The sequence below is a fragment of the Triturus cristatus genome, chromosome 11, assembly GCF_964204655.1.
Source record: "Triturus cristatus chromosome 11, aTriCri1.1, whole genome shotgun sequence".
Classification (NCBI taxonomy): Eukaryota; Metazoa; Chordata; class Amphibia; order Caudata; family Salamandridae; genus Triturus; species Triturus cristatus.
The window spans coordinates 148827921-148843984 of NC_140594.1; the positions used below are offsets into that span (position 1 = coordinate 148827921).

At 43.8% G+C, this 16064-nt stretch overlaps 1 protein-coding gene across 7 annotated transcripts in view; it reads left to right on the forward strand.

Moving 5' to 3' along the window:
- SBNO1 (strawberry notch homolog 1) overlaps positions 1-16064 on the forward strand; it is a 1282279-nt gene that overhangs the window by 105008 nt on the left and 1161207 nt on the right. The window lies entirely within an intron of this gene.

A 16064-nucleotide genomic window follows, 5' to 3' on the forward strand; every position in this document is an offset into this window, starting at 1 on the left:
GATGCCATTTCAATGAAGCAGTTACAATGCAACAATATAAATATCTAGAAATTTCTACAAACCTATAAATCCCAAATATTAAACCATCAGGCATGAGTCGGTAATTTCGAACTGCGAAATCCATTAGCCCTCAAAAAGTAGAGTCAATAACAAAGCTAGACGTCCACAGTCCTTCATATTTACACTGAGTAACCAGTAATGACACCAGAAAGTCTCTGCCTAAGCGACTCATAGATTTTTCTCAACTTGCGGCGCCCGGATGATGTAGTATGACTACCAGTTCCAATCCATGAAGGAATACGATCTCCTTCCATCAAGATAAATGATCTTGGGTCACCTTCTGAAACCTTGCTCAAGCAATCTGCAATCTTGCAGATGTTATGGTAAAGAAAAAGGCCCTGAAAAGATCAGATGACACTTTAGGTGCATAACCCAGTAAAATAGTTTTAGGGTCAAATCTTGCTTGTGTCTTCAGTACTGGATTTATCAGTTTGAAGACTTTGCGCACTAGTATTGAATAATATCACAACCTGTGAAGATCTGTACAGTGTCTGCACCGGGCTTGCTACAGCAAAAGCGATTCAGTGTTTCCATTAGACCCCTTTAATGTAACTTATACGCTGTATAGTATAGATAATGCAATATTTCTAAAAAGTAGATCTTCAACCTGGAGACGTTTAAAATACTCTGGCAGATTAGTGGTCATTATTTCAGCCATAGAGACTGGAAGGCAGATAACGTGACCAGCTAGCAGAAAAGATCTCAAATATATTTGCCGTATTCTCCTGGCCAACCAGAATTAAGTAACAAGTATGAATTTAACGTGTTGTGATACTTCTACAAAGCTATGTGGAAACTCATTACTATCATGCTAATTTTATTGGAAGAAAGGCGCAATACAAATTCTCTTAGTTGTAAATAGCAGAAAAATGCACTTTTGGGGAGCTGATATTAATTACTTATCTCCTGAATAGATCGAACTCCGTATATAAAAAGCTGATTAGGGTCAAATATTTGACCCATTCCAACAGCTTCAAAAAGCTGCCCTTAAAAAATGGTGGAATAGAAGCAAACTGACGAAACAATGGTATGACAAATGAATTGGATATCCTGCCAACCTCCTGATATACCGGTAGAGTCTTAAACTGCGTTTGTTTGAAATAGGTCGCATTAATCAAACCTTTGCTGTTAAGCCGTTTGTCGAAAGATCTGATACTCCAAGAATAAGCCGGACAGGTCCCATGTCCCTGACTCCATCAAAAAGATGGAAGTGCAAACCCACTCTGACTATGGGGAAGCTGCAGATAGCTTTACAATAATTAAGTTTTTTTTTTTTAGTTTTAAATTGCCATAGAAATGTCTGCCAGTTACTTAAATTTGGTTTTTAAAAAAAAATAAATAAATATCTACCGTAGAGATATAAGGGAATAGTCTCAAATAGGTAGAGATACCGTGGAAAGATACCCATTGTAATATCATTACATCTACTGATTTGACCTAGATGTAGCTTATTCCACTTTTTAACTATAGAAAGACCTTCTGTGTATAGTGCTTCATAATTAAGAGAACTAATGGATTCCATATTCAAATTATATCTTGAGACTTGTCCGAATACCATAGCAACATCCTCAATCGCTGGCATTGCCATTGTAGGGGTTGATGTTAAGTTTGCAAAATCTGCGTAGTCTAAGAGCTTGACCTCCCAACTATGCAACCTCAAAGATGGAATTCAAGCAGATGATTGGAGTACCTGAATGTATGGCTCTAAATAGAGAGCAAATAAAAGTGGGAGTAGATGGCATCCTTAACTAGTGCCACAATTAATTTGGATAGCATCATAAAGTGATCCTGGCAGTTAAAAAGGAGTAAAGTGACTTACTCTGTGTTCTAAAATCTGACCCACCATAACCACCCACAGGTACCGCCTAGGAGACCCTATTAAATGCTTTTTCGGTGTCCAACGGGATTATCTTGTTGGGGCTTTTTCGACTTCCCTGCGACATCTAGCACTGATATAGCTAAATGTAGACAATAGCCACATATAGTCCCCCCACACCCCCACACACACACACACACACACAAAGACAGCAGTGTTGACTTGGGAGAGCTGACAAGTTTGAGCGAAAGTCGGGTAATGTTTTTAAGCTGCTTGTAAAGTTCTGTCGGGATAGAATCTGGACATGCCGCTTAACCCGTTGCTGGTTGATAGCAGTTTCAATTTCTTCCCTGTTGATTAAAGTGTCCCGCCCTACCTCCTGCACCACTGCGAGTTGATTAAGCCTTAATGCCTGAAGATAGCTGTCGACCATACTCTGGGTTGCCTAGCAGTCATCATTCGAAAGATTGGAATAAAATTGATGAAAAACAACTAATATCTCAGCAGCCTGTAACCGTTTTGCCAGTAGCGTGTCTTCTGCGCAATGCCAAATTATTCTTTTTGTTGAAAGGTCTATTGTCCTGACCAGATATGTCAGACACTGTCTGGACAATTCCGGTACCAGCGTCGAAGTGAATATTCAATTTCCAGTTGAAGTTTCTCCTGTAATTTTACCTCAGCGAACCGTTCTTCCTTACCATTTCGACTAGTATAGCTAGTAGTCTGGCCACAGACAAGAGCTTTTAAGGCACCCTAAAACTTTATTTGGCTTGCAAAGCCTTTAATGGTACTAATAAATTTGCTTAGCCCAGGACCGATAAAACTAAGACATTGGTTCCAGTAATACTTTTTAATTAACAGTCCATCGGCGTGGGGCTGTGACATTAACCAATTTACTTGACACATAATGACAACGGGTTATGATCCATTGGAATCCTAGGTTTTAATTAGACACTGTGGGTAGAATACTATGCCTGGCAAAGAAAAAGCCCACCAGATATCACAAAGAGCATGTTTCACAAATGTGTTTCGTAGTTGCACTGAACTTTATCATGCAGCACTGAATTAATTCCCAATATTTTGTGGAATCCACACCCGACTGGATAGTCCAGTTAAAATCCCTGCAGATGAAAATTGGGTCCTGCCACATTCTGAGCTCACCAAGAAGGAGATTAAACATTGTAGGATCATCTGCATTTGTGGCATAAATCACACATACCGTTCACCTGTAAACTGCCTGTCCCTGTATGAGTGATCAGCCATCTCCCTGACCTATCCAACTTAATCTGATTACTCTCCAGGTGGAAGGAATGAGTTAATGCCCCCCTTTTTTGATTCATCAGTCTCTTGCAGCAAGGGTATGATTAGAGCGTTTAGGTTAAGTTCACTGTTGGTTATGTGACTCCTGAACCCAAAGATGATAGGTGTTCCTAGTGCTTAATTGGTCTCTAATAAATCGAATTTTAGCAGTGGAATGCGTGCCATTTGTGTTACAACTAAGTATGCAAACATCCTTGTCAAAACTATTTTCTATTGATGTACTGAAACCTTTTCCATGGCATGATTCGACTCAATCAACTCACTTAGTGCTTTTACTCCATAAGAACCCTGCTGCCGCCCCTGAGTTTCTGTTTCATGACCAAACACCTCCTGTGGCTCCTCGTGCCCCCACTCCAACCTAGCTCCTATTTCAACACCCAATCACTCCGCTGTTCACCAACAATCATTCCTGTCCTACTCTCCCAAGCAGGACTTTGATAACTTCAGTGTGAGCACACATCAATGCCTCCCCATCGTGATGAATTGGGAAACTGCTGACAGAGCTCCTTCCAAGTGTGTTTTAAGATTCAATTAAAAAAATAAAACTGCCCAGCCTGATTTCTCCAAGTACAATTAAAGAGCAAAAAGAGGACAAAAGGAAATGAAAGCAATTACAGATCGAAAAGAGAAACCTAATCGGAACTCGCAGAATCCAAAGATATGCCCTTAACCAACCGTGTTTAGCATTTTGCAGCCAAAAAAGGGCAGATATTAATTTGGAGTAACCTCCTAATTCCCCCAGGCTCAGCTCTTAATGATCTAAACATAAGGTGGACAGTGCTAAGAGACAGTTCACTCGCTATTAGGTTTCACCCATTGTGTCTTCCCTGGGTCTTGACAATATGTAGTTTGGCCATTAAAGCAGGTGTTGGACTTAGCAGGCTCTAATGAGATCATTGTGCCAAGTTTCTGAAAAGATGAAATTGTCTCCTGAAGGCGCCAGCTGCCTTCTAATGGCTCCTGACAAAAGTCAGACTGAGTAAGAACTAGTCACCACAGGCTTTATCTAGTTAACTTGGACAAGCTAGCTGGAAAATAGCCTGAACATGAAATTCCCAATCAAAATCAGGATGGCATGAGGTTACTGAGCTACCCCTCCTTTGTTTTTCTTGCAGAAAGGGAATCTCTGCGTCTGCTGTATCTGATTATTGATATCCCAGTCACAGAGTTGAGTTAATGACTGCTGAACTAAATGATAAATGTACATATTCGGGTCATCCCGCTCATTCCCTTCCAGAATCCCCAACACATGTAGTTTATTTTGCCACATTCGAATTTCAACATCTTCCAACTTTTTGGACGTGACCTGCAGTCTACCTTAATGTTGACTCATTAGGTTTTTAATAGCTTGTGTTGACTGGCAGATTGAGGCACAATGTTATTCAGGCGATTGTAAAGTACATTCATATTTGTTTTTTTAGGTGTTAAGTATTTACAGCCAGAGAGTCCTTTCTTATCTGAGATACCACAGATATCTAGGCGATTTTCATTGGTATGAGTTAATGCCACTCCCTTGTGATCCCATAATAGATCATCCTCCCTGGTTTTGCCTGTAGTGAATTACAATATTGTCTGTTGTTTTAATAGATCTCCCAGGGTCTAACTCTTTGCCCTCCCCTGCTACCTTAACCCAAAGAACCTCTGCACCCTCTGCCGGGGTCACACTCTGGGTCTGAGCCTGACCTAACTAGACTACCAGTCTTTGAGAAATCTGGTAGTGAGATGAAAGCTTCTAGAGCGTCTTGATTCTCATAAGACTCACTGTCTCTAATAGTGTAAGACCCCTAACATGTCATACCCTCTGCCCAGGTAGCAGTCTGGGATACATTTTTCCTTATAGGATCCTCCTCCACCACCGGCGGCAGCCAGTCGGTATTACATGCAGTAGTCTCAACCGTCACCTTACCGTTAATCTCAGAAGTAACTCCTGATGTAGACACCGAAGGAACAGGTGAGGGGGTAGTGTTAGATGAATGCGAACAACCATTGTTTTTTTCACTGAAATCTGTGGAGAATCATTATGAAATATTTTGGCTAAGGAATCTGATTGGGCGCCTACCTGAAGTGCCTTTGTTGGGGATACCAGTGCTGACCCCCAAAGCTCCAACTCTGAGCCTCCTACTGTGAATAGCGGTCACTCAACTGATCACTATCTCCTCAGCTTGGCATTCCTTTCCAGTGTAGGGCATCGCCAGTGATTAGGGCTTCTCAGGAGGTTGGTAGCCCTTTCGGCTTTTTGTACTCTATGCTGTGCTTCTTAGGCGTCCTTTTGAGTGCTTTTACCAATTATGCCGTAACAGCAGTTATGCATTCCTCCTAGTCGGCAGCCCCAGCTGCTTGTCATCTGGAGGTGTCATGGTCGCTAATTAATGCCGGTGCCTGAAAGGCAACTCCCCTGACGCCCTGCATCTGAACGCTCGTCCTCATGATCTCTCTCCTGTGTCAGTACTCCAGACAGGTAAGCGGTATGATTACTCACACGACTGCCAGTCCATATATCTCATCATAGCAAGTAGTCCCTCATGTATTTTCTTGATTGAGCTGGCAAGCACTAAACAGGATTTTTACCAATCCTCTCTGAGGGCACAGTGCACAGCGCCAGGGCAGAGAGCCCTGTCCGCCACACCCCTGTATCTTGCCAGCTCTCCTTATCTTGCCAACACATTATCTAATCAAGTTAGGAAGAACTATATCTTCAAGCTGATCCACTCCAAAGTAGAGATTAACTTTTTAGTTCCCGAGTGGCCACACAAAAGTTGGTTTATTGACCATGTATCTGAGCGCCCACTCATGAGGCTTCCAAGTATAACAGAGCTGCTCCTTAATTTCATGGACTGGAACCTGCATCTGTCTACCATCGTTGAACTTGATGGGTTGGCTCCTAAAATCATACAGTAGAGACATTAAATTTATCTTCAAGAATCTATCCGCATGCTAAAACGGGCCATGTGCCCATCCACGAGAAGCAGCAAAGGTATGAAGTGGAAGAGCTTACTCATTTATCGCATGGACCGACCTTGAAAGTCTGGAAAGAAGCAGTATGTCCTTATTCTCTGTATTTGCAGTTTGCCTAATTGAAGATGAATCTTGCAGTGCCTACATGAAATGTCCTTCACAAATCACTCTAAGGAGTCCTACTTATTTAGAATTTCCTGAAAGTACGTCTCCATCAGCTAGAGCCTCGTATCCTTCAGAATTCAATGTAGCCCTTTCAGAACCTATGGGAACACCCTTTCAAATAGATAAGATTCCTTAACAATATTTTATTATATATTAGAGGAGTGTGCTTCTTTAAAGGATCAGTGTCAATTTATCAAACCTTTTAGCCTCTAGTTTATCTGTCTGCGGTATCCATCTTTTCTTTATTCTTATGCTTCCTACCCTTGTGTCATTTTAATTAAAAACTGTCTTTTTTTGTTTTGAAGAACGTAAAATTTGCTCAATATAGCATACATTACACTACCAAAAATGTTAATTTATTTTAAAAATAAAAATGCCTTTACTTACTAGTGAAGTATATTTAATATGCATTTAATTCATAGAAAATAACAAGTATGTGTACATTGTTATGAATTTGTAGAACTCAAGATGAGCAAGATCCACTGGAGGCTTCTGGAGATTTAGTCTTTTTAAGAAAACGTTAATCTCGATTTTTCAGTGTAAAGCACAAACCAGCATTGGTAACTGTTAAGTTGATAAACTTTTGAAATGTTTGTAAGGGTTGTTTCGTAGCTCTGGCACAGACTGGATGACCAATTCCGACAGGTAGTTCTGGGGTCGATGGAGTGGCAGGAATAAGGCATATTTGGACAGTTACCTGGTCACCAAAGCAGTCTCAAGTTTAGTCCCACTCTTTACATCAAGACTACCATAGACTTCAATAGAGTGGTCCTGATGACTGGGATGCAAAATGCTGAAAGATGCTCTGGGTGGTGTTCGGTTGACTGGAGCCATTCCGGAGTCCACAGCTACAGTGGGCTGACTTTGGCCACAGGGGTCAGAGTTACTTGAAGTCCTCTTTGGGCCAGTAGAAGTCACAATGCGGCTGGGCTACTGGTCTCTGGACACAGCTGGTCTAAGGATATCCTCGGTGAGGGCTAGTTTCAGTCTTTTGCGGCCAGTCCACACACTGCTGAGACTCCCGATTACTGTGAAAACTGGTGTGGAGGGGAGATCGTCTTGGTTGCACGCTGGTGGTCAGTAGCAATTCCTTGCAAGTGGCTACTGACTGGCCAGGACAAGCGGCTTCAACGTGGTTTTTTTTATTTATTTTTTTATATTTATTTTTTTACAATTCTTTTCATGATTGATATTACAGTAACATTACACATTTCCCAATCACAAAGGAAAGATATTACAATAAAAAATGTTAAGGGCTATATATGTTTTCACTTTTGTTAGCTTAGGAGAAAAGCTTGTTCATCCAAGTTTATTAGGAGTCTAGTTCATCAAGGGGCGACTTCAACTTTTGTGGCCATGGTGCTAGAATAGCTAGGTCAGCCAACTAACCCATGGAGTCATGACTTCGATCTGGGGCTTAGAAGCAACTTTTTCTCGAGCCAGACACCACAGGCTCAGTCTCCTTTCTTAACCCCATCACTTTTTGACTGACTTTTTATGACCTTTTATCAAAGCGTCTTTTTTGTTGTTTTTTTAAAAAAATGTTTATACCTTGTGTCCTGGTGTGGCAGGGCTGTCCACAATAAAGGCTGGTATTAAGCCCTGTTTTGGCTGTCACCGGAAAATGTCAGTGACTGAGCCACACCTAGTCTACCTCTGGTGTCTTGAGCGCAACCACAGCGCTAAGGCCTGCGTTGATTGTCGTACTGAGCACTCCAAAGCCTTCAGGGAGCAAATCCTCAAGCTCCTTGCTACTCGAAGTGCGACAGTGTTGATCTTGATCAAGAGGAAGGTCGCAGGATCGTTCGCAGAGCCATCAATGTTCCTCGCAGTCAAAGGTGTTTGGGTAAGTCCCACAAAAAGAACTAATTTGTCGAAAGCATCTGATAAGGCAAGGAAAGTTGCCCAGAGTGCTGAAGATATGGCGCGACCGGGCCCAAGTCATCCTTGTGGCTCCGGATTGGGCACAAAGTATGGTATCCCACGCTGCTCAACATGGCCTTCGATCCTCCAATCCGACTGCCTCTTCGGGAAGATCTTCTGTCGCAGCAGCAGGGGATGGTCCTCCACCCGAACCTGTCCAGCCTCCACCTCCTCGCGTGGAGATTGAGCGGTGGCAGTTGACGTCTTTCGACCTGCCTCCTGAAGTCTGCGATGTTATCTTGGCAGCCAGGCGTCCCTCCACTAAGACTGTATACGCCTGCCGGTGGATCAAATTTGTGGCATGGTGCACAGCAAAAGCTGTGGATCCCCTCTCTGCCCCTCCTTTCTAAAGTTCTCTCGTTCCTCCTTTATTTGGCCCAGCAGGGCTCTGCTTTTGGCACGCTCAAGGGCTATCTCTCGGCCATTTCTGCCTTCCTTCGGCTTCCAGATCAGCCTTCTCTTTTCAACTCCCCGGTGGTCAATCATTTCTTGAAAGGCATAACTCCTCTCTTTCCTCCTAGTCCTTTCGTTATGCCTCAGTGGGACTTGAACCTTGTTTTAACTTATTTAATATGCGCTCCCTTTGAGCCTCTTCATAACTGTCCTTTTAGATGCTTCACTCCTAAAACTGCATTCCTGGTGGCTGTCACATCTGCAAGAAGAGTGAGCGAGCTCCAGGATCTTTCCTGTCTGTCCATCCAGACAAGGTCGTTCTCAGGACTCGTCCATCCTTCCTGGCCAAGGTTGTCACTGCCTTTCTCATCGGGCAGACCATCATTTTGCCCACCTTCTCTCTGCATCTTTCGAAACAGGAGGAGAGACTCCACCGTCTGGACCTAAATCGTGCGCTCTCCTTTTATCTAGATCGCACAAAACCGTTCCGGGTGGATGACCAGCTCTTTGTTGGGTACCTGGGTGCAAAGAAGGGTCGGGCTGTACACAGGCGTACTATCTCCCGATGGGTCGTTTTGTGTATCAAAGCCTGCTATTCTATGACAAAGGCGCCTCCATTGGGGCTGTGCGACCATTCCACCAGGGCGACTGCAGCGACTACTGCTTTGGGGCAAGGAGCGCCTCTCAATGATATGTCGGGCAGCTACGTGGGCTTCGTTGCACGCATTTACCCAAACACTACTTCCTCGACAGCCAAGTCCAGAGAGATGGCTTCTTTGGCCGTTCTGTTCTCCAGGACTTTCTGTTGTGAACCTGGTTCGCAGACCCACCACCGGGGTTGGTATTGCTAAGGTAGGGAATCTATAACTAAAGTGTTTCTTTCAGATGAACAAGTTGCTTACCTTCGGTAACGATGAATCTGGAAGAAACATTAGTTAGTTATAAATTCCTTACCGCCTCTCCCATCCTCCCCGTTCTGCGAACTGATTTCTAGGGTTAAGGACATCCTTTCAGGGCCCTGCGTTTGTGCACCAGTGGTCAGTGTCTTGCATGGCTCTGCGTTTCTGGCACGGAAAGTCGTGTACAGAACTGATATCCGCGCGTGAGGGCAGCGTCTAAGTAGCTACCGTGATGTCATCCCGGCGACCACGACACCAGCGCGGAACCAACCAACGCCACCTTTCGACGCGCAGAGGTACTGCTGACTAAAAACTTTCCAGATCCAGTCTGACGCCTGGGGGTAATTCTAAGATCAGGAATCTATAACTAACTAATGTTTCTTACAGATATTTCGTTACTGAAGGTAAGTAACTTGTACATCAATTCCAAAGTCCCAATTTGAGTTTTTCTCTCAAGTCTTTGATGAAGCATACCATGGTGCCAGTGACCTCTCATTTTAAAACAGCACTCACAATTTTATTTGCTTTGAAAAACATCTTGCTATATTGGCAATTACCATCTGCCATTTTTTTTAAAGTGACAGATTGCTTCCTTAATCATTTCGGAAGGGAATTCAATGTGTACGGAATCTGGGCATTACTGTTCTCCCATTTAAGCGTGCATTTTTAATTGACTGAATTGTCAAAAGCCCAGCTGCGTATGTCCTAAGGTTGGGGGTTATTGGAAGCAGAACGTTTGAGACTTAAGCGGCAGTGCGTGTTGATAGCAGTAATTGTTCATTTAAGGTGTTTAGCAGGCAACAATTTTTAAGGTAGCTAGTTCAGGAGTGATGTAATCTTTACATCCACAGTTCAGTACTGGTTGCAACATATTAGTTTTTTTTTTAATTTCAAATATTTTTTATTGAAGAACCAAAAACAATACAATAACTCTTCCGTGCACCAAGATCAGTACAGTCATGTCATATGTACAAATACAAAAATGAAAATGAATGACAAAACGATAAGTAAAGAATAAAACCCCAATCCAGCTCGCATCATCAAATACCAATACAGTCTATTACATTGCTTCATGTGTGGCGCGCAGCGCCCCGGGACTCGTTGGATCAAACACGCTGCACCCAACCACAACCCCACTCCGAGGAAACAAGCAAAATATACCTCTCAGGGTGGGTCATAATGAAAGGAGGATGCATCCAGTGCCCTCCAGAGCTTTTTGTTTGAGGGGCTCCAGGTAGAAGCTTGAAGCGCCGGATTACTTGACCCCCTCAGGAAAGACAACCACTCCTGCCAGATTTTAAAGCTCACTTCAGACGCATTTTTCCATTTGCAAAGAATCACTTTACATGCCATCGTTAACATTAAGTCCATCAATTGGCGATCTTGGTCAGTTGTTATTTGTGGGTCCAGTGCCCCCAGAATGACGTAAATAAATTCCTGTACAGGTTTTATCTTAAAGACATGGGAAATGCAATCAAATATTCTCCCCCAATAATCCTTTAATGAAGAACAGGAGAAAAGCATATGCGCAAGATCCCCGGTGCCTAGCTGACAGTTCCAGCACACAGGCGAATCTCTTAATTTACATCTGAACAGCCTGTCGGGAGTCCAATAGGCCCTGTTGAGAAGCATATACTTCGTCTGAAATAGAATGGGTGAGACTTTATGTGTAAGGGCTAACTTATGAATCACCTCCCAGTCAAAGGATATGCCTGATAGATTTGGCTCCGCTTCCCATACGCTTTCCACTCTTTTGTGTTTTTTCATGGGTAGGGGCAACAACAATTTATATACTTTCGATACAAAGTGACCCTCGTGTATTAGTCGTGGGATCTGCTGTATAAGCCAAGGGACATACGGAGAGAAGCTGTTTGCTGTCAGAATCGATTTAAGTTTAAGAAAATCATAAAAATCCATCGGACTAAGATCATGCCTGCTCTGTAAGGTCGAGAATGGCAGAGGAGCCCCATCCTCATACAAGTCCTTCACTAAGTTAATGCCCTTCTTGGACCATGACTCCCAAAATATAGTCCTACCCTTAATCTTAAGATGTGCATTCCTCCACAAGGACATATACGAGGACCTGGCGACTGTCAGGTTTGTTTTATGTGTTTGATCGAATCTAAGTAAGGCCCTTCTAGTATTAAGCATGATGTACTTGGAGTGAGGAAGGTGTGACAGGTTCATCGTAAGGAGGGCCTCCAAAGGCGCGTGATCTACCAAAGACTCCTCTATATTTATCCATAATGGTGTGTAAGTAGGGGATTTCAACAGCCACTGTGCGCCCTGTTTGCACAGAAACGCCGTCTGATAGCTCCTGAAGGAAGGGAGACCGAGTCCGCCTTTATCCTTTGCTAATTGTAACTTCTTCAGAGAGACTCTGGCCTTCTTACCCTGCCACAGAAAATTCCCAAACACGTGATCTACCTTAGTAAGAAAAGCATTAGAGAACGTCATAGGGAGCATGCTTGCCAAATAATTGACCAACGGAGTCGACATCATTTTAAGCGTCTCTGCTCTACCCCACCAAGAGAGAAACTTTGGTGACCAACCATCAAGCAGTGTAGAAATCTTTTTCAAGGTCAAGTCTTCATTTACTTTCAGCGTGGAAATCAGGTCCTTGTCAAAATCCAGCCCAAGATACTTAAAGCACCGAGGTTGCCACGTAAGCCCGGAATCTCCAATAATCCCCTTATCCCCAACATTGTTCAAAAGTTTGACCTCCGTTTTATCTTTGTTAAGTTTGTATCCAGATACTCTGGAAAAATCTTCAATGTCAGCCATGAGAGCCGGAATTGCTTCGTCCGCTCTTTCCGACATTATCAGGACATCATCCGCATAGGCCGTTAGTTTTATAGTGCAATCACCAAATGGTATACCGGCTATATTCGGATCATGCCGTATATGGTATAAGAACGGTTCAATCGCCAACAGAAAGAGTGAAGGAGACAGGGGGCAACCCTGTCTCGTACCTTGTTTTAAGTGGAAGGGAGAGGAAAAGGATCCACCAGCCCTAACACGTGCAGTCGGGCAACAGTAGAGGGACATTACCAGTTTAGTGAATGACTCTCCTAGATTGAACTTACAGAGAACAGCTCGCAGAAAGGACCAATCCACCTTATCGAACGCTTTTTCAGCATCCAGTGTTATCGCTGCAGTCGGCGTGTCTAAGAGTTTCGCCTTTTCTAATACATGCGCCAGAATTCTTGTGTTGTCACTGGACAAACGGTTCTTAAGGAATCCGGCTTGAGATGGGTGGATCAGCTTCGGAAGAACCCCCTGCAGGCGAGCAGAAAGTATCATGGCCAGGAGTTTGCAATCAATATTAATCAGTGAGATCGGTCTATAATTTTTCGGTAGCGAGGGGTCTTTCCCATCTTTAGGAAGTACCGCTATTATGGCCTCAGCCAAAGTACCTCTCACTTCACCAGAGTCATTAATACCTTTGAATAGTTGGAGGAGGGGGCCAACCAAAAGGGAGGGGAAAGTTTTATAAAATTTTGCCGTAAATCCGTCAGGGCCAGGGGCTTTCCCAACCTTTAAACGTTTAATCGCAGCCTCTATTTCTACAGAGCTGATTGGACCATTCAGATTGATCCGATCTTCCTCCGAAAGCTGTGGGAGATCACACGCATCTAAGTATTCCTTAATTTTAGGTTCCTCTACCGCCTCATTTTTGGCGTAGAGGTCCTCATAAAAAACTCTAAACACCTCCGTTATTTTATCAGGATCCGAGTACGAGTGCCCAGAAGCATCCTTAATGACACTAATCGAGTTCTTCTGGACCTTAAACTTCAAGTATGAGGCGAGGGACTTACCCGCCTTATTAGACTCACAAAGCTTAAATCTCCTGCCCTTGTCGAGCCAGACTCCCGCCCTCTCACTAACTATTTTGTTATACTCATACTTTTTATTCGCCAATGCAGCAAGAGACATCTCATCCCTATCTTTTAAATGTTTGATCTCTAAGCTCCTAATGTCCATCTCCAAAGCCTCCAACTTCTCATTGTAAGATTTATTCATTTCTGACCTAAGTTTGATACACACTCCCCTTATAGTACTTTTTAGAGCCTCCCACCTAATGAGATCGGACGTGTCCCCTTGCTTGTTAATCTGAAGATATGATGTTATAGCCTCCTGTACTGTGGCCCGGTGTTTGTCACTAGCCAGGATTTCATCATTCAGCCTCCAAGTTGTCTGACGAGAGGATGGTTTAACATTAGTGAGTGTTAAGGAAATGCATGAATGATCCGATAAAACCCTGGGCTCAATGGTTGTGGAATCCAATCTAGGGACGCCATTTTGTGTGATAAAGAGGAAGTCAATCCGTGAGTATGAGTCGTGTGGTGGAGAATAGAAAGTATAATCTCTCTCCGTGGGGTTCTGGAGTCTCCATGTGTCTATCAAGTGGAAACGCTTACACATACTAAGAAAAGCTTTATGGGCTTTCGTAGATTTAAAGACACAGCGTGAATCCCTATCCAAAATTGCATCTATAGGGAGATTGAAATCCCCAGCTACTATGTGCAACGCAGTATCCGGAATAGTTTCAAGGTGTTTATTTAGTTTGTCCCAAAAGACCAGATCGCTAGTGTTGGGTGCGTACACGCTGGTGACATAGAACTCTGTATTATCCTTACTCATCTTGGCCGTGACCCATCTACCATCTGCACTAACTTCGGACGATAAAACCTCCACCTTCGATTTCTTTGCAACAAGTATCAGGACACCATTCTTTTTATTTACAGCCTCTGCACCCACCACCTCATTATAGAATTTATTTCTCATGTGGTAAAACTGCTTTGCCTCAAGCTTCGTCTCCTGGAGCAAGACGATATCACCCTTCAGTCTTTTAACATAATCTAATATCTTCTGTCTCTTCACAGGCTGGTTCAGGCCCTTAACGTTAAGCGACAGTACCTTTAGTCTGTCTAAATTACATGCTCCCACCGGCGAGCCAAATGAGCTATTTATCATCAGGAGGTTGCAACAACATCACAACAAACACATATTTCACGGTGAAATCGTATTTAAATCCGCAGTAAAGCCCAGTACCCCTCACACCCACAAGAAGCAAAAAGATGAGGACCATGCAAGCCGGAGTAAACAACAATAAAAGTAAAAAACAAAGAACACATACCCCTACTCAACAAACCCCCTGCCCCCCACCCTTCCCACCCCAACTGAACAAGATAGACATGGTGACTGGAAGGAGAATGCGTCGGAACTCCCCCGTGCATACCTGTAAACTGAGAGAAAGCACCATGGACTTGAGGAACTATCCCTCTTAGATTAAGGCCTGATACAACCCATTAGGCAACAACACCCCCCCACCAGCATAACCCACTTGTACCTCATCAATCAATCCGGACCAGTAGTTTAAAGTCCCCAACAATCCCTACCAACCCCCGTAATAAACCTGTAAAACACTACGCATGACCGTTAACTATGTTGGCCCAGTAAACTGAAACTCCTCTATACAGAAGGTTATAAATCTAAGACATCACACATGGCTAGATACCCTGTGCATCAACCACTGCGTACTGCCAAAAACACTGTTTTGGAGAAAGCCCGGAGACAGAAAATATGCCCTAGACAGCCTGCCCCCCAGACAGCATTAGAACGTACAAAGCTATGTTCACCCATAACCTGAGGCTGAGGCCTGTGCCGCCGTCCCCAATGAGGCACTTGTGTCCATGTCCTGATCATCCGGGCCCTCCAGCATGCGTTTCAGTTTCAAAGGATCAGAGAAGAAATGAGGGGACCCTTGGATCAAAACACGGTACTTTGCAGGGCCAGCGAACCCATATTGAAAGCCCCTTTTCTTTAGCATTGGTCGCAGCGCCAAGAACGCCTTCCTAAGCTCCACCGTCTCTTTACTGTAGTCCTGCGAAATGTACACCTTGGCTGATTTCCATAAGATATGATTGTTTTTCCTCATGAAACCAAGAATCTGTTCCACGTGTTGATAACGTAATGGCTTGCACACAATTGCTCTGGGCCCTTTCTGGTTTTTATTTATCTGGCCTGGTACTCTATGAGCCCTATCGAACTCCAGTGGATGGTGGAAGGACAGATTAGTAGCCTGGGAGAACCAAGACTCCAGGAAAGCTCCGCAACTAGCATGCTGATCCTCCGACCCCTCCGGAAGGCCAAAAATGCGTAGGTTCCCCCGTCTGTTCCTGTCCTCCAACTCCGCCAGTCTCCGCATAGTGAGATCCGATGAAATGCACAAGCGGGTGATGGCTGCACACGACTTTACTTCGAGATCCTCAAGCCTGCTGATCCTCGACTCTGCCTCCACCAATTTTGCATTGGTTTCACGATTATCCTGCCTGATAGCCACCACCTCATCTTTAGTAGCCTTAGCCAGTTCCCTAACTTCCTCCAGCTTATTGAGAATCAGATCCGTCGAATCGGGATTACCTTTCGCCCCTTTGCTGGGTGAACTAGGATTTGATTGGTCAGATTTGAGCCTCTTCGTGCTCTTCATCGATTCTTTGCTATCCGCCATGGTAGACCACCGAAAAGAC